Source organism: Monodon monoceros, unplaced genomic scaffold (assembly GCF_005190385.1).
Source record: "Monodon monoceros isolate NGI ecotype Baffin Bay Population unplaced genomic scaffold, NGI_Narwhal_1 Super_Scaffold_1, whole genome shotgun sequence".
Taxonomy (NCBI): Eukaryota; Metazoa; Chordata; class Mammalia; order Artiodactyla; family Monodontidae; genus Monodon; species Monodon monoceros.
In genome coordinates, this window is record NW_021703765.1 from 64,978,809 (window position 1) to 64,997,348 (window position 18,540).

An 18,540-nucleotide genomic window follows, 5' to 3' on the forward strand; every position below is an offset into this window, starting at 1 on the left:
CTGAGGTTTTCCCCTAAAACGCGGAATTCCCCTAAGGGCTGCACTGAAGGGCTGCAAGCGCTAGACTAGACTTACAGCTCTAGTTTAACTCTTCCCTTCACAAGGTAAGTGCTCTTGAGCAACACCTGCCCCTTTCAGAACCTCAGTTTTCCCGTCTGTAACACAGAAGGGAAACGGACCTCAAAGTCTCTACGAACTTTTCCATCTCCATCACGTTAAATTGCTTAACGGTTAGCTTGCCTAGTTTTTCTCCGCGCTCTACCGAAGACAGCGGCAGAGAAGGACGTGTCGGGGGCGGAGTTAATTCCGGTAGGCCCCGCCCCTTCTGGCCCCACCCCGCGGGCACCAGCCCCCGCCCCAGCCAGTGCACCCTTGACCCCGCCCCCAGCCCGTGCGTCCACCGGAAGTGCCCGCGCGCGGGCAGCTCACTTCCGCCCGGCAGGTGACAGCCGTGGGGCTCGGAGCTGCCGGCGGCACGGACGCACGGGGAGAGCACGGGGACAAGGCCGCAGACTTTTTACTGCCGCGTCGAGCAGCGCCGTGGCTCCGGGAGCCGTTCGGACCTGTGGGTGAGGAAACGGGAAGCCCGACGAGGCCGGAGAAGTGGTGGGGCGGGGAGTCAGGGGTCTGAGGTGAGGGGGTTCTGGGGTCAAAGGTCACGGAGAGGACAGGGAGCTGGAGGGACTAGAGTGGCTTCCCAAGCCAGGACGAGGCAGAAGGGCTGCGGGTTCATTCATTCGCGCCCCCTTGGCCGCCGGCCTGCACCCCAGCCACCCCAAGTCCGCATTCCCTCCCAGGGCGCCCTCCCCGAGAGACTCCTAGATTTAGGCCTGAGGGACCCTGCGCCTAGCCAGACAGGAAACTTCTCTTTGGGTACTGGTTCCCATTGCACAGTCACCCCCGTGGCTATCCTGAGGCCTCCTCGTCGTTCAGGGCCTTATCTCTTTGCCAAGGTTCAAAAAGGAAAAAAAGAAAAACTAAGAAATGGCCCGGCACCGCCTCCTCTGGGGTGGGGTTGGGCTTGGTCTGTCCGTAGGCGCCTCACAGACAAGTTAACTGGGGACACCTGTAATAATGCCAAAAGTACTGATGGAAATGCTAGCTACTGGTTACTGAGCTCCTACTGTATACCAAGCCCTGTGCTAGGCACTTATAATGCCGCATTTAAGCTTCCCAGCAACCTTTGTGAGGAAGCTACTGTTGTTATCCCCATTTTATCCACGAGGAAACTGAGGTACAGAGCGGTTAAGTCACACCTGTAAGGTGAATCGGGTAGTATACACAAGAGCCAGGGTTCCCACCCAGGCTCTCACGGACCTGTAAGTGCAGAGACAAAGGAGAGGCTGGAGCAATGTTGGGGTGTAGGGGCTATTTAATATTTTTAGCTACTTTTAAATTTGCACCTATATAAAGATGTAGCCTTCTTGCTTCTCGTCTGATCTTCATAAGGAGTATTTGATTCACTTTCTTCAGGATGAAACAGTCCTGTAGGCTATTGCTATAACTGATTACCTTTCAGGGCAAGAGAGGAAGTTTTTCCTGACTATTGAGAACTGTGAGACATAAAACAGGCTGGCCATGAAATGAATTTAAGAATATCCAGGACTTCCCTGGTGGCGCAGTGGTTGGGAATCCGCCTGCCAATGCAGGGGACACGGGTTTGAGCCCTGGTCCGGGAAGATCCCACATGCCGCAGAGTAACTAAGCCCATGTGCCACAACTACTGAGCCTGCACTCTAGAGCCTGTGAGCCACAGCTACTGAGCCCACACACCACAACTACTGAAGCCTACGCACCTAGAGCTCGTGTTCCACAACAAGAGAAGCCATGATAATGAGAAGCCCGCGCACCTCAACGAAGAGTAGCCCCCACTTGCTGCAACTAGAGAAAGCCTGCGTGCAGCCATGAAGACCCAACACAGCCAAAAAACTAAAGAAATTAATTTTTTTAAACAAAGAAAAAAACAATATCCAGAACCTCTCTTGAGAGTGGTTGAGCTGCATTCTTTTTGGAGTGAAGAGAGGAACCACGTGACCGCTAGGGGATCTTTTGGCCCTGGGTTCTTGAAGAACATTCCCAAGGGAAGAGTCTGTGTCTCTGAGAAAAGTACAGGTCCCATGGCTTCTTGACTGGGGAGCCACATCTTGTCCAGGAGCTGGTAAGGTGGTTTCATGGCCAGAGGATGAGGCTTTGTGAGTCTGAGCCTTATTCCTTTGCAGAGACATTCACTTGCTCCAGTTCTGCCTCAGTTTCCCTGATAGCAGCACAGACCTGCTGATTTCCTACCCACTCCTAGGTATTATAAGGCTTAACGAACCCTTGAGGGTTTCCACATGCTTCTGAAGAAAGCTGTGATATAAATATTACTGTAGTGCCTGTTTTTAAACTCTACGATCTGTTCTCCTAGTTCCATTGAATTCACGGAAACTTAATATTGTCACCTTATCCCCATCCTTCCAAGAGAGGATTTGAGATGAAGTGACTTGTCACAGATGGTAGGAACATGAGCAGAGCTCAGAGCATCTGGCTCCCTGTCCTGAGTTGAGCCTACCAGGCTCCTTCGACCTCTTAGAGCAGCTTCATGAAGAGTGACTTCACTAGTTTACAAAGACTCAGATCCCTTAGAGGTTGTGTAGAGATTATCTGTTGAGTGTGGTTTGAGCAGAGGCTTCACCTGAGCGACGTGAATAGCTTAGAGGTGTGATGGAAAAAGCACTCCTCGACTCCCCATCAGTTAACCCTGGGTTCCAGTCCCAGCTCAGCAGCTTCTTGGTAGTGTGACCTGGAGCCTTCTTTACCTCAGCTCTCAAATAATACCTTCCCCTCCCCACCCCCCCACCACCGAACATTGGCATATGTCGGGGCTGGACAAGGACATTTGTCAGAGCCTGTTGTGGTGGTGGGTGCCTTGACCCTAGGCAGTTGATGCCCACTGGGGGCCTGGTTTTGGGGGTGTTACTTCCATCTGCAGACAGAGACCTTTATGTACACAGGACTTCTCCCATCCTTCTTGTTTCACTTCCTAAAAGTGTTTCAGAAGAAATTCAGTCTGTTGGTCCTGCTGGCTCTGGGCTTGGACTTTCATCTTTTTCTAGTCATCCTTTGAAGCTGTTGCATGTCTTGACTGCTCACTTCCTGAAAACCCCCACGCCTGGCACCAAAGCCTGATGTGCTGATGGTGAGCAAACATTGCTTGGTTATGAGTTTTGCGCTTTGGTGTATTTCTGAAAACTAAAGGGGCATCTGTTGCTTGTAGGTATTTCTTTTTCTGAACAGGTCTTTTTTTTTTTTGGTACGTGGGCCTCTCACTGCTGTGGCCTCTCCCATTGCAGAGCACAGGCTCCGGATGCGCAGGCTCAGTGGCCATGGCTCATGGGCCCAGCCACTCCGCATCATATGGGATCTTCCCGGACCGGGGCACGAACCCGCGTCCCCTGCATCGGCAGGCGGACTCTCAACCACTGTGCCACCAGGGAAGCCCTGAACAGGTCTTTTTGCCTAAGATAGGTCACTGATAAATTATTAGAGCACAGGAATGGTTTTTGTGTTCTTCACTTCACACAGAGAGGAACAAATAACTCCAGAGAGAGAATATTACTTGGGCAAGTGGGGAATCCTTTAAAAAAAAAAATTCTGCTTGAATATCCATCAGTGGATCCTCATTGCTCTCAGGCTGAAACTCACATTCCTTAGCGTGGCGGTCAAAGCCTTTTGAGCTCTGACCTCTGCGGGGTTCTCCTGCCTCATCTCTCCTACTACTCACTTCCAGCATCTCCCCAAGTTCCAGTCAAACTCAACTGCTTGCCACTTCTGCCAGCCCCAGTTGTTTACCTCTGTGTCTTTGCTTTGTGCTGTTCCCACCTCCTGAGCACCAGTTCCTGTCACACACACCCGCTTCTTTGCTAGACCACTACTTGGTGCTTCCCATCTGATCATCTCCCCCACCTTGCAGGCCTGAACTGGTTGTCCTGTGGCATTGATCACAGTGGGTTGTCATTGTCTGTGTACTTGGCTGTCTTCTAAGTAAACAGCTCTTAATCCCTGGAGAGGACTTGTTTTCTGTGTCTCCAGCACCTAGTGAAATATCTGGCACATAGTAGGTGCTCAGTAAATGTCTGGTGAATGAATGAATGAATATCACATTGAATTTTTAGGATTCTTTGACTCCTAAGGAATTCAGAGCACTTTCCAGATGATGTCCTGTCCATCATCATGTCACCCCAGGGGAGTAAGGAGAAATCTGCCCAATGGTGGGAATAACTACTCTCGAACTACTGCTACCACCCAGCCAGCCATCAGAGTGCTTCAGGGCCTCCAGAGACCTGGGGATTGGGGAGCAGCAGGAGGTGCTGGTGGTAACGGCTCTCCCTGTGTAGTAGTAAAAGTGGCTAACATTTATCAAGCACTTGGTGGGCTGGGTACTGCTGAGGGCTTTGCATGTATTCACTTGTTTTAGCCTCACAAACCCCTCAAGTATGTGACATTGTAATTCTCGTTTTGCAGTTGTGGTATGGTTGTGCCTGTTAGGTTGTGTAGACCCCCTGAGAGCCCATGTTGTACCCTCTGTGGCCACCTTTCCTTTCCCAATCCCTTGTTCTTGAATTGTCTCCTGTTATTTAATGGAGCTGAGGAAGGGCTTGGCTATGGTTCTAGCCTCCCAAGCCTCATGCTTTTTGGGTCTTTGGCCTTGGGCTTGACCTCTGACCTCCATTAAGAGGGTCTCCCTGAAGCTGGGAGGCCTTCTCTAGTTAAGGTAACAGTATGGTTGGTTGACTACAGAATGCCCAGAGGTCATCATCAGCCAGGATGCCTTAGTCATTGATCCATTGTCTCCTCTGTGGACTTGAGCTGCAAGATTTGTAGGTTTGGAAGTCAGGTCTCAAAAGCTTTAAAACTGGGACTTCAATGGCAGTCCAGTGGTTAAGACTCCACGCTTCCACTGCAGGGGGTGCGGGTTCAATCCCTAGTATGGGAAAGAAGATCCCACAAGCTGTGTGGCGTGGCCAGAAAGTTTAAAAAAAAAAAAAGTTTTAAAACCAGCCCTTCAGTGTTGGTTTTCAGCACTGAAGACATTCGTTACAGCTGAGCTCTATAGAGGACTAGCCTTGGGTGACATACTTTTTTTTTTTTTTTTTGCGGTACGCGGGCCTCTCACTGTTGCGGCCTCTCCCGTTGCGGAGCACAGGCTCCGGACGCGCAGGCTCAGTGGCCATGGCTCGCAGGCCCAGCCGCTCCGCGGCATGTGGGATCTTCCCGGACCGGGGCACGAACCCGTGTCCCCTGCATCAGCAGGCGGACTCTCAACCACTGCGCCACCAGGGAAGCCTGGGTGACGTACTTTTTATCACACCCTAATTGCTTTTAGGGTCCTAAACATATTTAGAGTAGAATGACAAAATTTCATTATAGCAAGCTATTGAGTCTCTTCTGTGGTTTTCACTCTCTGATCTCTAAGGGCTGGGTGGCTGGATGTTGAGACACTGAGGACAGAGCCTTCATATGCCCAACATTCATTTATTCGTTCGTTCCTTCCTTCATTCATTCAGTATTTATTGAGCCCTGCTGTGCACCTGGCACTGAGCTAAATGTGGTGACAGGTAAACAAGCCAGACAGTTTCTGCCCTTGGATTGCTTACCACATTCTAGTGGGGGAGAGAGACAAAGAAGAAATAGAAAACAAATGTTATAATTAGAAAAACAGATAAATCATGAGGGAAATGAGGCAGAGCAGCTCACCCCTGTTAAAATGTAAGCCAGATCTCAGGACTCTTGCTTAAAACCCTCCAGTGGCACTCAGCTTATTCAGAGTAAAAGCCAGAGTCCTTACCTTGACCTGTAAGGCCCCCTCCATTCTCTGACCTCATAACCCACTGCCCCCCTCACAGCTCACTCTGTTCAAGCCACATCGCTTCCCTGCTGTTCCTCAAACAGGCCAGGCATACTCCCACCTTTGCACTATTTTTTATGCCTGGAAGGCTCTTCCCCAGGCAGTGTCACCTCTCTCACGAAAGGAGGCCTTTCGTGGCCACCCTGGTTAAATTTCAACCTCCCACTCGTCCTCCCCCACACTCCCTATCCTCCTTCCCTGCTTTCTTTTTCTCCATAGCATTTATCACTGTCTGAGATACTATATATGTTACTTATTTATCTTGCTTGTAGTTCCTGTCTGCCATTAGGATGTAAGCTCTATGAAGGGAAAGGTTTTTGTCTGTTTAATTCACTGCTTCATCCCCAGCATATAAACCTATTTATGGCTCAGTAAATATGTGAATAGGAGTACTGGGCTATGAGGACAGAAAAATACCTACTTAGTGCGTGCAAGGATGGTATCTTTGAAGTGATGTCACCTAAGCTGAGATTTGAAGGATAAATCTAGAAGCTGGAGAGATAATCCAGGCAGAAGGATCAGCAAGTATGAAGGCAGTGAAGAGCTTGTCAACTAGAGGAACACAGAAGGCTGTGGGCCTGGAGGGTTATAGGCGGAAGGAAGGGCTTAGCTGAGCTCACATCATAGCCTGTGTCAGAGCCCCCTCTGCACACCTCCCCCAGTAATTTGTTTCCCCACTTCCTGCAGCTCTGGTCACTCTGAGCTGATGCCCAGGGCTGGGGATAGTGATCTGATGGTGATCTGAAGGAAGTGGCCTGAACATTTCTCCCATTGGAGATGTTGCCACCTGACCTTCTACCCTTTGCCCTTTCTTCTCTCTCTTATCATTTATTTACTTACCTTCCATTTACTGTCTGTAAAATGGGCTAGGGTGTTTGGCATTCTCAATTTCAAAATAGCTTGACAACCAGAACAGATGTAGCTCTGACCCTGGCAAACACCATGAAATCAACATTGGGAAGCTGCTCTCTAGCTGCGGTTGGTTTACAAAACATGAAATTTCCCCAAGAGGAGGATTGAGCACCAGTCATTTGAATATTTACTGAGCCCCTACTACTTGCCAGGTACCAGTCTAGGAGCTAGGAATATGGTAGGGAACAAAATGAACAAAATCCTTGTCCTTATGGAATTTCATTATGGAGAGGAAAAAAATAGATAAGTGTTTTATCCTATGTTGGTGATAAGTACTTAGAGGAAAAAACAAAAAGAGGAAAGAAGGATAGGAAGTGTGGGGGATTTGTTGGGGGCGTGTTCAGTTTTAAATAAAGTGGTCGGAGAAGACCTCAGTGAGAAGGTGACATTTGAGCCAAGACATGAAAGAGGTGAGGGATACATACACTACCAAATGTAAAACAGATAGCTAGTGGGAAGCAACTGTATAGCACAGGGAGATCAGCTCGGTGCTTTGTGACCACCTAGAGGGGTGGGATAGGGAGGGTGGGATAAGGAGGGTGGGAGAGAGATGCAAGAGGGAGGAGATATGGGGATATATGCATATGTGTAGCTGATTCACTTTGTTATAAAGCAGAAACTAACACACCATTGTAAAGCAATTATACTCCAATTAAGATGTTAAAAAAAAAGAGGTGAGGGACTGGGGTTGGGCGGGGAGGAAAGAAATAGGTGCGGGAGATTAAGAGGTACAAACTTCCAGTTACAACATAAATGAGTCACAGGTATGAAATGTACAGCGTGGAGAATATAGTCCATAACTATGTAATATCTGTATGGTGACATATCATAACTAGACTTACAGTGGTGATAACTTGGAAATATGTATAAATATCGAACCACTATGTTGTGTAAAAGGAACTAACATAGTGTTGTAGGTCAATTATACTTTAAAAAACAAACTTATAGAGAAAGAGATAAGATTTGTGGTTACCAGAGGTGGGGGTTGGGGGGAGGGGAATTGAATGAAGGCAGTCAAAAGGTACAAGCTCCCAGTTAAAAGATACATAAGTATTAGAAATGTAATGTACAACATGATAAATATAATTAACACTGCTGTATGTTGTGTATGAAAGTTGTTGAGAGTAAACTGTTAGATTTCTCATCACAAGGAAAACATTTTTTTTCTGTTTTATTTTGTATTTATATGAGATGATGGATGTTCACTAAACTTATTGTGACAATCATTTCATGATGTATGAAGGTCAAATCATTATGCTGTACACCTTAAACTTTTACAGTGCTGTATGTCAATTATATCTCAATAAAACTGGAGGGGGGAAAAAAGATGAGGAGCTGAGCCATGAGACTTTCTAGAGAAAGAGCCTCCTTGGCAAAGTGAACAGCATGTGCAAAGGCCCTGGGGTTGAAACATGCCTGTTGTGTTCCAGAATCAGCAAAGAGGCCCATATGGCTGGAACTGAGGGAGTGATGGGGAGAACAGTGGAAGAAGAGTTTGAAAGAGATAATGACAGGGAGGGTGTGTGTGTGAGAGACAGAAGTGGGTATGCATCTCATCCAGGGCTTTGTGGTTCATGAGGCCATGGTAGGGACTTTGGCTTTTACTCTGAGTGAGACGGAACCATTGGGGGATTTTGAGCAAAGGGTTGCCATTGTCTGATTTAGACTGTCATAGGACCATTCTGGCTGTTGCTGGGATGGGCTGTCAGGTGCAGTGTGGAAGCAGCTTTGGTAGCAATCTCAGTGGGAGGGGATGATGGCCTGGGGCCAGGTGGTAGTGATAGAGCTGGTGAGAAGCCCCTTCATGGACTTGGAATTCATTTTGAGGTTAGGCCCGACAGGAATTGCTGATGGATTAGATGTGTGATATGAGAGAGAGTGTGTTATCAAGGGTAACTGAGGTTTTGGGCCTGAGAACCTGTCAAAGATGGTTTTGGTAATAACTGGATAATGAAGACTGCAGGATGAGTCAGTTGGGGGATAGGAGGAAGCAAGTGGCAGTTTTTATCATTTTAAGTTTGAGCTGCCTGTTAGCCATATAGACATTCCAGTGATATCAGGCAATTTGAATATATGAGCTGGGAGTTCAGAGGAGAGGTTGGGCCTGGGGATGTAAAGTTGTGAGTTGTCAGCACATAGATGGTACTTAAAGGCATGACACTGGATGAAGCAAGCAGCTGGAGGAGGGAAGAGGGCCTCTGGGAAAGGGCAGAGGAACCAGGCCTGAGCCCTGGGGCACTCCAGGTGTTGAAGGAGAGGGAGAGGAGGAGGAACAAAGGAGACTAGACAGTGGGGTAGAAGGGAAAGTAGAGAGCATGACACCCTGGAATCCAAGGGAAGAAAATGTTTCAAGGAGGATGGAATGATCAGTAGCATCAAATGCTTGTTAGCATGAGACTTGTCATAAGATCACTGCGTCTTCTGCTGGCAGGGTCCAACTCACCCTGGCATCCAAGGCTGTCTTTGAATCTCATCCTTCCCTGACTAACCTCATCTACTCCTTTCCCTGCCACGATCTTGCCTTCAGCCAAGCAGGGGTCTCACAGACTCCTAAATATGTGTGCTTGTTTTGGCCTTGGATATGTCACTCCTCTCTCAGCATCTCTAACTCCTCATTTTTAAATAGGTTACTGGAGAATTAAATGACACAGGGGCTCTAAATTACTTAGCACAGAACCTGTGCCCCAGCCAGTGTTTGTGTTGGTTTAGTTATTCTCAATTCACTCCCTGTTATGCTGTCATCTTGTGGGTCTTCTCCATGTCACCTTCGCCCCACCCTTTCCAAATCCAACACATATTTTCATGTCCAGCCAAGCCCCTTTTAATCCAAGAGGGCTTCCTTTGATGCTCCACCCATCTCAAAGTCTCCTCCTCAGAGCTTTGGTGGCAGTTATCTGGAGGGCATGATTACTCTGCTGTTCCCCTGAAGTCCTTCACCTGCCCTCTGAATCTGTAGGAGCCATCAGGAAAAGATTGTTCTCTGTCTACTGTGTGTGAGCTCCTGTGTGGGGCACAGTTACAGGCTTGGAGCTGATGGTGCTCCACACTGTTAAACATGCTATATCCAAAATGTGACAGATTTTCAGAAAGTGTTCCCAACGTATAGGCGGGAAAACTGAGGTCTCAGGAGCCTAGTTCTTTAGTCTTTGGCCTCTGTTTCCTCATCTTCATTGATTTAAGGATTGTTCAGAAGAAGCCCCTATTATTTCGTTTATTTATTTATTTTTGGCTATGTTGGGTCTTCATTGCTGTGCCCAGGCTTTCTCTAGTTGCGGTGAGCGGGGGCTACTCTTCATTGCAGTACGCAGGCTTCTCATTGCAGTGGCTTCTCTTGTTGCAGAGCAGGGCTCTAGGAGTGTGGGCTTCAGTAGTTATGGCTCACGGGCTCCAGAGCGCAGGCTCAGTAGTTGTGGCGCACAGGCATAGTTGCTCTGTGGCATGTGGGATCTTCCCAGACCAGGGTGCGAACCTGTGTCCCTTGCGTTGGCAGGCAGATTCTTAACCAATGCACCACCAGGGAAGTCCCTATTATTTCGTTTTTAAGGAACTTTTCCTTGGCAGCAGATCTTTCCATGCATTACTGCTTGTAGATTAGTCGAGAACTGGCCCTTGATGCTAGAATTCAGTCCTAGAGACTCAGTGCTGATAGAAGAACATTTGCATGTACCATTTGCCTGCCTTTAGTTCCTTTTCATTTTGAGACTTTAATTGCTAGTGGGTCTCAGAAGATTGACTTTGACTAATCAGTTTTCCTCCAAATCCCAGGAGACCCATAACTGGGTGATCTCATCCAGACAGGCTTTCACTAGGCACATTACCAAGCTTGACATCCCTGCTGTCCAAACTGGATGGGCTGGCCCTAAAATAACCTGTAATTCAACCTTCGAGGGACTCGGCAGGGATGTGTGGCAACATACTTCACATACCATTTAGCCTAGAGTGTGTGTGTTTCTGCCAGGGTTTCATCAGAGAGGAGGAGCTGCCTCACTGGACACAGTGGGATGTGTGTGACCTCATTATGGGGCAAGAGTAGAGTGTGTCGGCGCTACCATTTTCTAGCTGTGTGACTCCAGACAAATGCCTTGACCTCTCTGGGCTTCAGTTTCCTTATATGAAAACTTGGGATATTATCAATACCTTCTTCACAGATTACTGTAAAGCTGTTTACGTAGTTTCTGGCCCATAGCACATATCCATCTGTCATTGCCACTTCCACCGCCACCTTTGTTTCAATTCTTGTGCCAAGCCCAAAGAAGAATACAGTATTTTCTCATAGTAATTGAACTGGCTTTAAAGAGCCTATCTGAGTTTGGTGACCACATTGTCTCAGAGAGAAAGTCTGAAATCTGGTTTCTCTACTGCTGACTCACCTTTTTTTTTTTTTTTTTCTCACTCTTGTGGCCTCTCCTGTTGCGGAGCACAGGCTCTGGATGCGCAGGCTCAGTGGCCATGGCTCACGGGCCCAGCTGCTCTGTGGCATGTGGGATCTTCCCGGACCGGGGCACGAACCCGTGCCCCCTGCATCAGCAGGCGGACTCTCAACCACTGCGCCACCAGGGAAGCCCCTGACTCACCTTTTAATCTTCAAGGTGGCCTTACCTGTTTACCTGTCTGTAATGTGAACTTTAGTACTGACTTGCGAGGACCTTTTCCTTTTTTTTTTTTTTTTTTTCAATTTATTTATTTTATTTTTCTCTGTGTTGGGTCTTCATTGCTGTGCACGGGCTTTCTCTAGTTGTGGCGAGTGGGGGCTACTCTTCATTGTGGTGTGCAGGCTTCTCACTGAGGTCTTCTTGTTGTGGAGCACAGGCTCTAGGCACATGGGCTTCAGTAGTTGCGGCACGCGGTCTCAGTTGTTGTGGCGAGTGGGCTCTAGAGCGCAGGCTCAGTAGTTGTGGCACATGGGCTTAGTAGCTCCACAGCATGTGGGATCTTCCTGGACCAGGGCTCGAACCCATGTCCCCTGCATTGGCAGGTGGATTCTTAACCACTGCGCCACCAGGGAAGTCCCTCTAGCTTAGTCTTGACTGTCCTTGAGCAGGTTTCTGAAAGCTATTCATCAGGCAAGGGTTTAACAGTGAAATTCAGCATTGAAGTTGGAAGCCACCAACACAGACTTTTAAGGATCAGTTTTCCCTGCCCGGATATCCTTGAATTCAGAGATGGGTCTTGGGAGCTGGATCAGACCTTGTCAGATGTCTTTCTCCCCGTTTCGTTTCCTCAACTTCTCTGGCTGGTTTCACTACACCGATAGTCTCCCTGGTTCCATCACTGGATGCCGATGGCGTGCAGTCCACTGTGCTGGTGCTGCCAACTTCATGCTTCTTGTCCGACTGCAGAGTATGGGCTGCTCTGACATGAACCACTGCCCTGAGACTAGAAAAGTCCTCCCCTGGCCATTGGCTGGCCATTTGGGGAATTGCTTGGCTTGTTACTGTTTTCCCTTCTACTGAAGACCTAATGAGGTTTGCTGGCCCTGGCTGCATTCTGAATTTGTTTTCTTTTTTGTCCCCTTGGAAACGTTTTCTGTCATGCTCTGTGAATGATCATGCTCCATTTTCTCTTGTTTGATACCCAGGAAGAACACTCTGGTGAGGAAGTGGATTCCACCTCTAGCAAGGAATCATAGAACATGAGATGCAGGAGGGATCTTGTCCTTTAAACTTTGTCTTCAAACTTTGTTCTGTGGAACTGTGGGGTGTCTGAAGGGCCCCCGGTGAGGAGGGGGAAAAGTGGACATAGTGAAATGAGTCAGGCTCTGGGCCCTCACCGTTACTTCAATCAGAGCAGTTCCACTTTTATTTTAAACAATTTAGAAATGGGGTGATGGGGGGTGGGGCTTGAAAAGCCATTGATCTGGTTGAATTCTCTTGTTTGACAGTTGGAGAAAGGAAGGCCCAGAGATGGGGGGGTATTTGCCCAGGGTCACACAGCTGTTGGTAGCAAAGCTAGAATTCCTGGCAGCCATCTTGGCATTGGATCAGCCGTGCCATGTTTGTGGAAAGTTAGCTGCAAAGCCTCATGTTCCCGGTTTGCCCAGTTGTCGCTGTCTGGCACTCATCAGCGAGTCCTATTGTTTTGATCTATTATGGGCCCTTGGTTTTCTAGCTTCTCTGGGAACCTGTCCTTTCATTTTGTCAGCAAACATTTGGTGAACTCCTGGAATATGTCAGACATTGTGCCAGTCACTGGGTTGACAGCATTAAACAGGAAAAATCCTAAATTAGAGTTGTGAGGAGGGCTATGGAGAAGTCCACAGTATGATTGACTCAAATGTCGAGGAGGCTTCTGCCCCTCTGGGTCTGGAGAGGGGTCCTCTGGGGCAATGGTGTTTGAGCAGAGACTGAAGGAGGAGCCCGGGGGTGGGGATAGTGTTTTGAATTAGATGCACCATTGTTTTCTAAACTGCATTATGTTTAAAAGAGATGATACATGCATAGGATATAAAATTCCCAAGATAGACAAAGGTAAACGATGAAGGGTCAGTCTCTTACCCCAACCATTGGTAATCCAGCTTCCTTTCTTGAGGCAACCACTGTCCACTTTTCTTATTTACCCTTTCAAGGATAGTCCATGCATTTGCAAACACTTGGTATTTATGTTTTATTAATATTTTAATTTTTAATAGAAATGGTAGTATACTACATATAGTTTTTCATCTTGCTTTTTTTCACTTAACATCTTAGAGAGTGTTACATACAAGTACATGTAGAACTGCCTCATTCTTTTTCATGATTGCACAGTATTCCCCATGTCTGTATGTAGTGCCGTAATTTTTTGTTTTTTTAACATCTTTATTGGGGTATAATTGCTTTACAATGGTGTGTTAGTTTCTGCTTTATAACAAAGTGAATCAGTTATACATATGTTCCCATATCTCTTCCCTCTTGCATCTCCCTCCCTCCCACCCTCCCTATCCCACCCCTCCAGGCGGTCACAAAGCACTGAGCTGATCTCCCTGTGCTATGCGGCTGCTTCCCACTAGCTATCTACCTTACGTTTGTTAGTGTATATATGTCCATGCCTCTCTCTCGCCTTGTCAGAGCTCACCCTTCCCCCTCACCATATCCTCAAGTCCGTTCTCCAGTAGGTCTGTGTCTTTATTCCTGTCTTACCCCTAGGTTCTTCATGACATTTTTTTTTTCTTAAATTCCATATATATGTGTTAGCATACGGTATTTGTCTTTCTCTTTCTGACTTACTTCACTCTGTATGACAGACTCTAGGTCTATCCCACCTCATTACAAATAGCTCAATTTCGTTTCTGTTTTAAACCAGTCAGTCCTCTGTGGGAGGACATTTAAGGTGTTTACAGTGTTTTGCTATTATAAAGGATGCTACATGAGTAACTGTATCTACATAGTTTTATACATATAGAAGAAACCCCTGGAAGGAGAATTGCTAGGTCAGTGGGTAAGTACCTTTGCAATTTTGGTAGCTGCTGTTGCCAAATTACTATAGAGGTTGTAGCAATTTAGACTCTCACTAGCATCGTATGAGGGTATCTATTTCCCCACATCAACACCAACAAGGAGTGTTAGCAGACTTCTGGGCCTTTACCAATCCAATAGCTGATGGATGGTATTTCATTGTAATTTTAATTTCCATTTCTCTTACAAGTAAGCCTAAATCGTTGTATTTCATTTTCTATGAATGGGTCACATCCTTCGCCATTCTTCTCTTCGTAGTCACTTTTTATGTATTAAGGAAAATAAGCTTTTGTGATGTGATGCAACTTTTTTTTGGTGTGTGTTTCTTTTGTTTTGTATGCCATTTGGTTTTTATTGGTTTTGGCCATGCAGGAAAACTTGATTTTTATATAATTGAATTCATAGATCTTTTAAGACTTCTTGATTTTATGTCATACTCAGAAAGGCTTTATTTCCGTTGGATTATACAGTGCTCTATTTTTCTTCTCCAGCATTGGGTTCTACTTTGTTATTTTTTTTTTAAAAATTAATGTTTGTTTAATTTACACCAAGTGAAATGCTCAGCTCTTACGTGTACAGTTTGGCCAGTATCTGCATCAAAATACAGATCATTTCCGTCACCCCTAGAGTTCTTTCACCCACGCATAAATCAGTCCTTCCCACCTAGAAGCATCCACTGATCAGACTTCTGTCACTATAGGTTAATTTTGCCTCTTCTGCTTATTCTAGAATTTCATATTTACGATGTTTATGTTTGCAGTTGTCAGTGTCTTTCATTCTCACATTATCCCGTCAGTGGTAAATTCCCCATTTTTTTTAAATTTATTTTTTTATTTATCTTTGGCTGCTTTGGGTCTTCGTTGCTGTGCGCGGGCTTTCTCTAGTTGTGGCGGGCGGGGGCTACTCTTCATTGCGGTGCGCGGGTTTCTCATTGCAGTGACTTCTCTTGTTGTGGAGCACGGACTCTAGGCGCACGGGCTTCAGTATTTGCGGCTCGCGGGCTCTAGAGTGCAGGCTCAGTAGTTGTGGCGCACGGGCTTAGTTGCTCCGCGGCATGTGGGATCTTCCTGGACCAGGGCTCAAACCCGTGCCCCCTGCGTTGGCAGGTGGATTCTTAACCACTGCGCCACCAGGGAAGTCCCTGAGTTCCCCATTTTTAAGAGATGAAGTTGAATTGTAGAGACGCAGTAAACTGTAACCTCAGCTCAGTATTCTTCAGTTAATTATTATTAGCAAGTTTGAGACCTTGGAGAAAAGTTGAAATATATTCAATATTTTCTTTTTTAAAAAATTTATTTATTTATTTATTGATCTTGGTTGCGTTGGGTCTTCGTTGCTGCGTGCGGGCTTTCTCCAGTTGCGGCAAGCAAGGGCCACTCCTCGTTGCTGTGCACAGGCTTCTCACTGCAGTGGCCTCTCCCATTGCAGAGCACGGGCTCCAGGCACACGGGCCTCAGTAGTTGTGGCATGTGGGCTCAGTAGTTGTGGTGCACGGGCTCTAGAGCGCCAGCTCAGTTTCTGGCGCACAGGCTCAGTTTCTCTGCGGCATGTGGGATCCTCCTGGACCAGGGATCGAACCCATGTCCCCTTCATTGGCAGGCATATTCCTAACCACTGCGCCACCAGGGAAGCCCCTCAATATTTTCTCAAAAAAAAAATTTTTTTTTTTTTTTTGTGGCGCTATGCGGCATGCGGGATCCTAGTTCCCCAGCCAGGGATCTAACCCATGCCTCCTGCACTGGGAGCATGGAGTCTTAACCACTGGACCACCAGGGAAGTCCCATAATGTGTTTTTTAATAGATTTAAATTCATTTTGTTAGCTTAAAACACAGAAAAGATACTTTTAATCTCCTGGTCATAAAATTACATTTAGATTTGTGATGACTCAAAAATTTTTAAAGTGTTGAGGACTTTTTTTCTTAAACCCAACCCTAACTCCAGTTGCTAAAGTTCAGTCTTTAGCTGACAATATTTTTTGTGAGTTTTTTTCCTTTCCTTTTCTTCCTAGGGCCTCATTTTTCCACTCTTAAATTACATCTTTGTCCCTGGCCAGTACGTCAGTGATTCTCACCAAGGACTTCTTTATAATTCTAGAAAACGTAGGAGAAAACTACTCTGTTTCAGGCCTTATTACTCAGTTCATTTCTTTACACCTAGTGACAAGGGAAGCAGCCCTTGTCAATAGGATTTAAAACCAAGAAAAAAGTGAGATTAACAGGAACTGGCCCTGGGATTGTGGCATCAGAGTCATCTACTGAGAATGGATGTGGGGAGGGAGGACAGAGGTGGGGACAGCAGCAGTGTCTCCTCCAAAGGCAAACTGGTCCCAGGTGTGACCCAGGTGTGCCCCGCTTTGAATTTGGACAGTGCCATCCCCTTCAGGCATTCCTTGGCCTGTAAATACTGAAACTGAGGGGTATCCCAGCATAGAATGCTGTATCCTTAGCAGAAGTGACTCATCACATTGGCCAGAGCAGCTTCTGAAACAAAAATTCCCTCCAATTATTGCTTTTTTTAATGCGCTCTTCCACTTCCAAAGATGGAATCCAAACCCTAAGCTTTTTCTTGCCTAAATTGGCTGCTTGCTTTCAATTGTGGCTCATGTACATGGTCAGAGTCTTGGCCCCTGTGGCCTCCATTAGCAGGGATACAATGCATAGCAACGGCTGAGAGCAGGGCCAAGAAAAGCACCAGTCTTTCCTGTGGCATCTGCAAGTCTGAGCTCAAAGTCTGACTGAACTGTAGGGTTTTTTCCATTCCTGCAGAGAGAATGAAAAATCTCTCTTGCGCTGATACCCTAGGCAACTGCGGTGAAAGAACATGCGGAGATAGCCACCCTCAGTAGATCCACATGGTGCTGGTGATCTTTCATGGTGAGGTGAGGTTTTTTAATCGGTGCTCTGGGGTGGCTTTGCAAAAGCATTTTCATTTCTCTCCATCTTCTCCTTCCTCCTCTACCTTAATTTCCTGTATGTGAAACAACTTCAGAGGGATACAATTTCTGCATCAGCAGTCCCACTGGGCCCTCTGCAGAGGGATATGCGAAATAGATACTGTGGAGGAAAGAGGCCGCCAGCGCCAGCCGTTGCATGGGGTGGCGGTTTAAGTTTGTGAGTAGTTGCTTAGCACCTGTAAAAGGAAGAGTGTCATCAAAAGCTCCAGCTGTAGGGGCATCAGCAGCTGTGGTGGCTTCACTAGCTGACCTTGCAGCTCTCTTGCTTTTTTTAATCCCCCAAAGAGAAATTTTCCCACCCTTTCCTCCATCTGGGTGGTTGCATCCAACACAGATCTGCCAGGCTGTGTTCTGGGAATTCAGGGCCCTTGGATGTTGTGTTGTGCCTGCAGATGAGGGGAATGCCTGTGACACCCTCCTCTACCAGAGAAGGAAGAATTTCTGGGCAGCGCTGAAGTTGGACATCTAAGGTAGTTTTTGCTTTGTTCACTTTGATTTCCTTCTAGATTTAACGTTGGAGGGGTTTGTACGTTACTTTCTGTGATTTTTTTGGCCTGTGATTTTTAGCCCCTCTTGCCTTCATTGATCCCTCTTCTTCAACTAAATTTAACCTTGGGAAACCCAAGGTACTCTCCTATTCTGGATACCTCTGGTTATGCTCTCAGGCCTGTGACTTCTGAAGCCATACAGCCTTTTATTGTGTGACAGACGTGCCATTGCCTTCTTTACCTGCTCATTCTCAGAGCTCCACAAAGAACCTCTAGGTTGGTGAGGTTTCTCTGAGAAAATGGCTTTCTCTGTGCTCAAAATGAAATTATTTTTAATGTATGTAAACTCCGGTAGGAAACAAATGCTTAGTAACCTCACAGCTGTCGGAGAGCAGGCTGAGGGTTCCTGGGCTTTTCAGTGGCTACTTTTCATTTCTTTCAACAACTATTGACTGAACCCTGGCCACGCTTGTGTGGAGGATGGATGCAGCTGTGGACCAGGCCGACTTGGGTCCTTGCCTTTGTGGATCTGTTTGCAGCCCTGACTCCCGCTGCCGAGACTGGCAGTTAGTGGCCCCGCAGTGGCACTGGCATCAGCAGACACAGGGGTCTCTTCTGCTCTTTCCCATAGGTCCCACAGAAAAGTGCCATCATCCCTTTTCAACCTGACAAAGCAAAAGGAATGTGGAATTGTGTCTTTTTCTTTATACTTTTGTCAGTGAAGCCTTTATTCCTTTATCCTAATGGGATCCACAAAGGCTTTAAGGCAGCCCTGAGGCAGTACTTATTGGTTCCCTGTTGGTTACTGAAACAAAACCTATGGGCAGGTGTCTCAGTTGGGAAACAGCCCTGTTGCCATCCTGCCATAA

At 46.9% G+C, this 18,540-nt stretch overlaps 1 protein-coding gene across 4 annotated transcripts in view; it reads left to right on the forward strand.

The window, feature by feature from the left end:
* The first annotated feature begins 438 nt into the window (after positions 1-438).
* AP1B1 (adaptor related protein complex 1 subunit beta 1) overlaps positions 439-18,540 on the forward strand; it is a 53,361-nt gene continuing 35,259 nt past the window's right edge. For 2 of the 4 annotated variants that reach the window (XM_029225408.1, XM_029225432.1), the window contains exon 1: positions 439-569. The gene's annotated coding sequence lies outside the window, so the exon portion shown is untranslated. Of the gene's footprint in view, positions 570-14,194; positions 14,213-17,473; positions 17,654-18,540 lie in introns of those variants that run through there. The other 2 variants (XM_029225423.1, XM_029225416.1) reach the window with 2 other exon arrangements.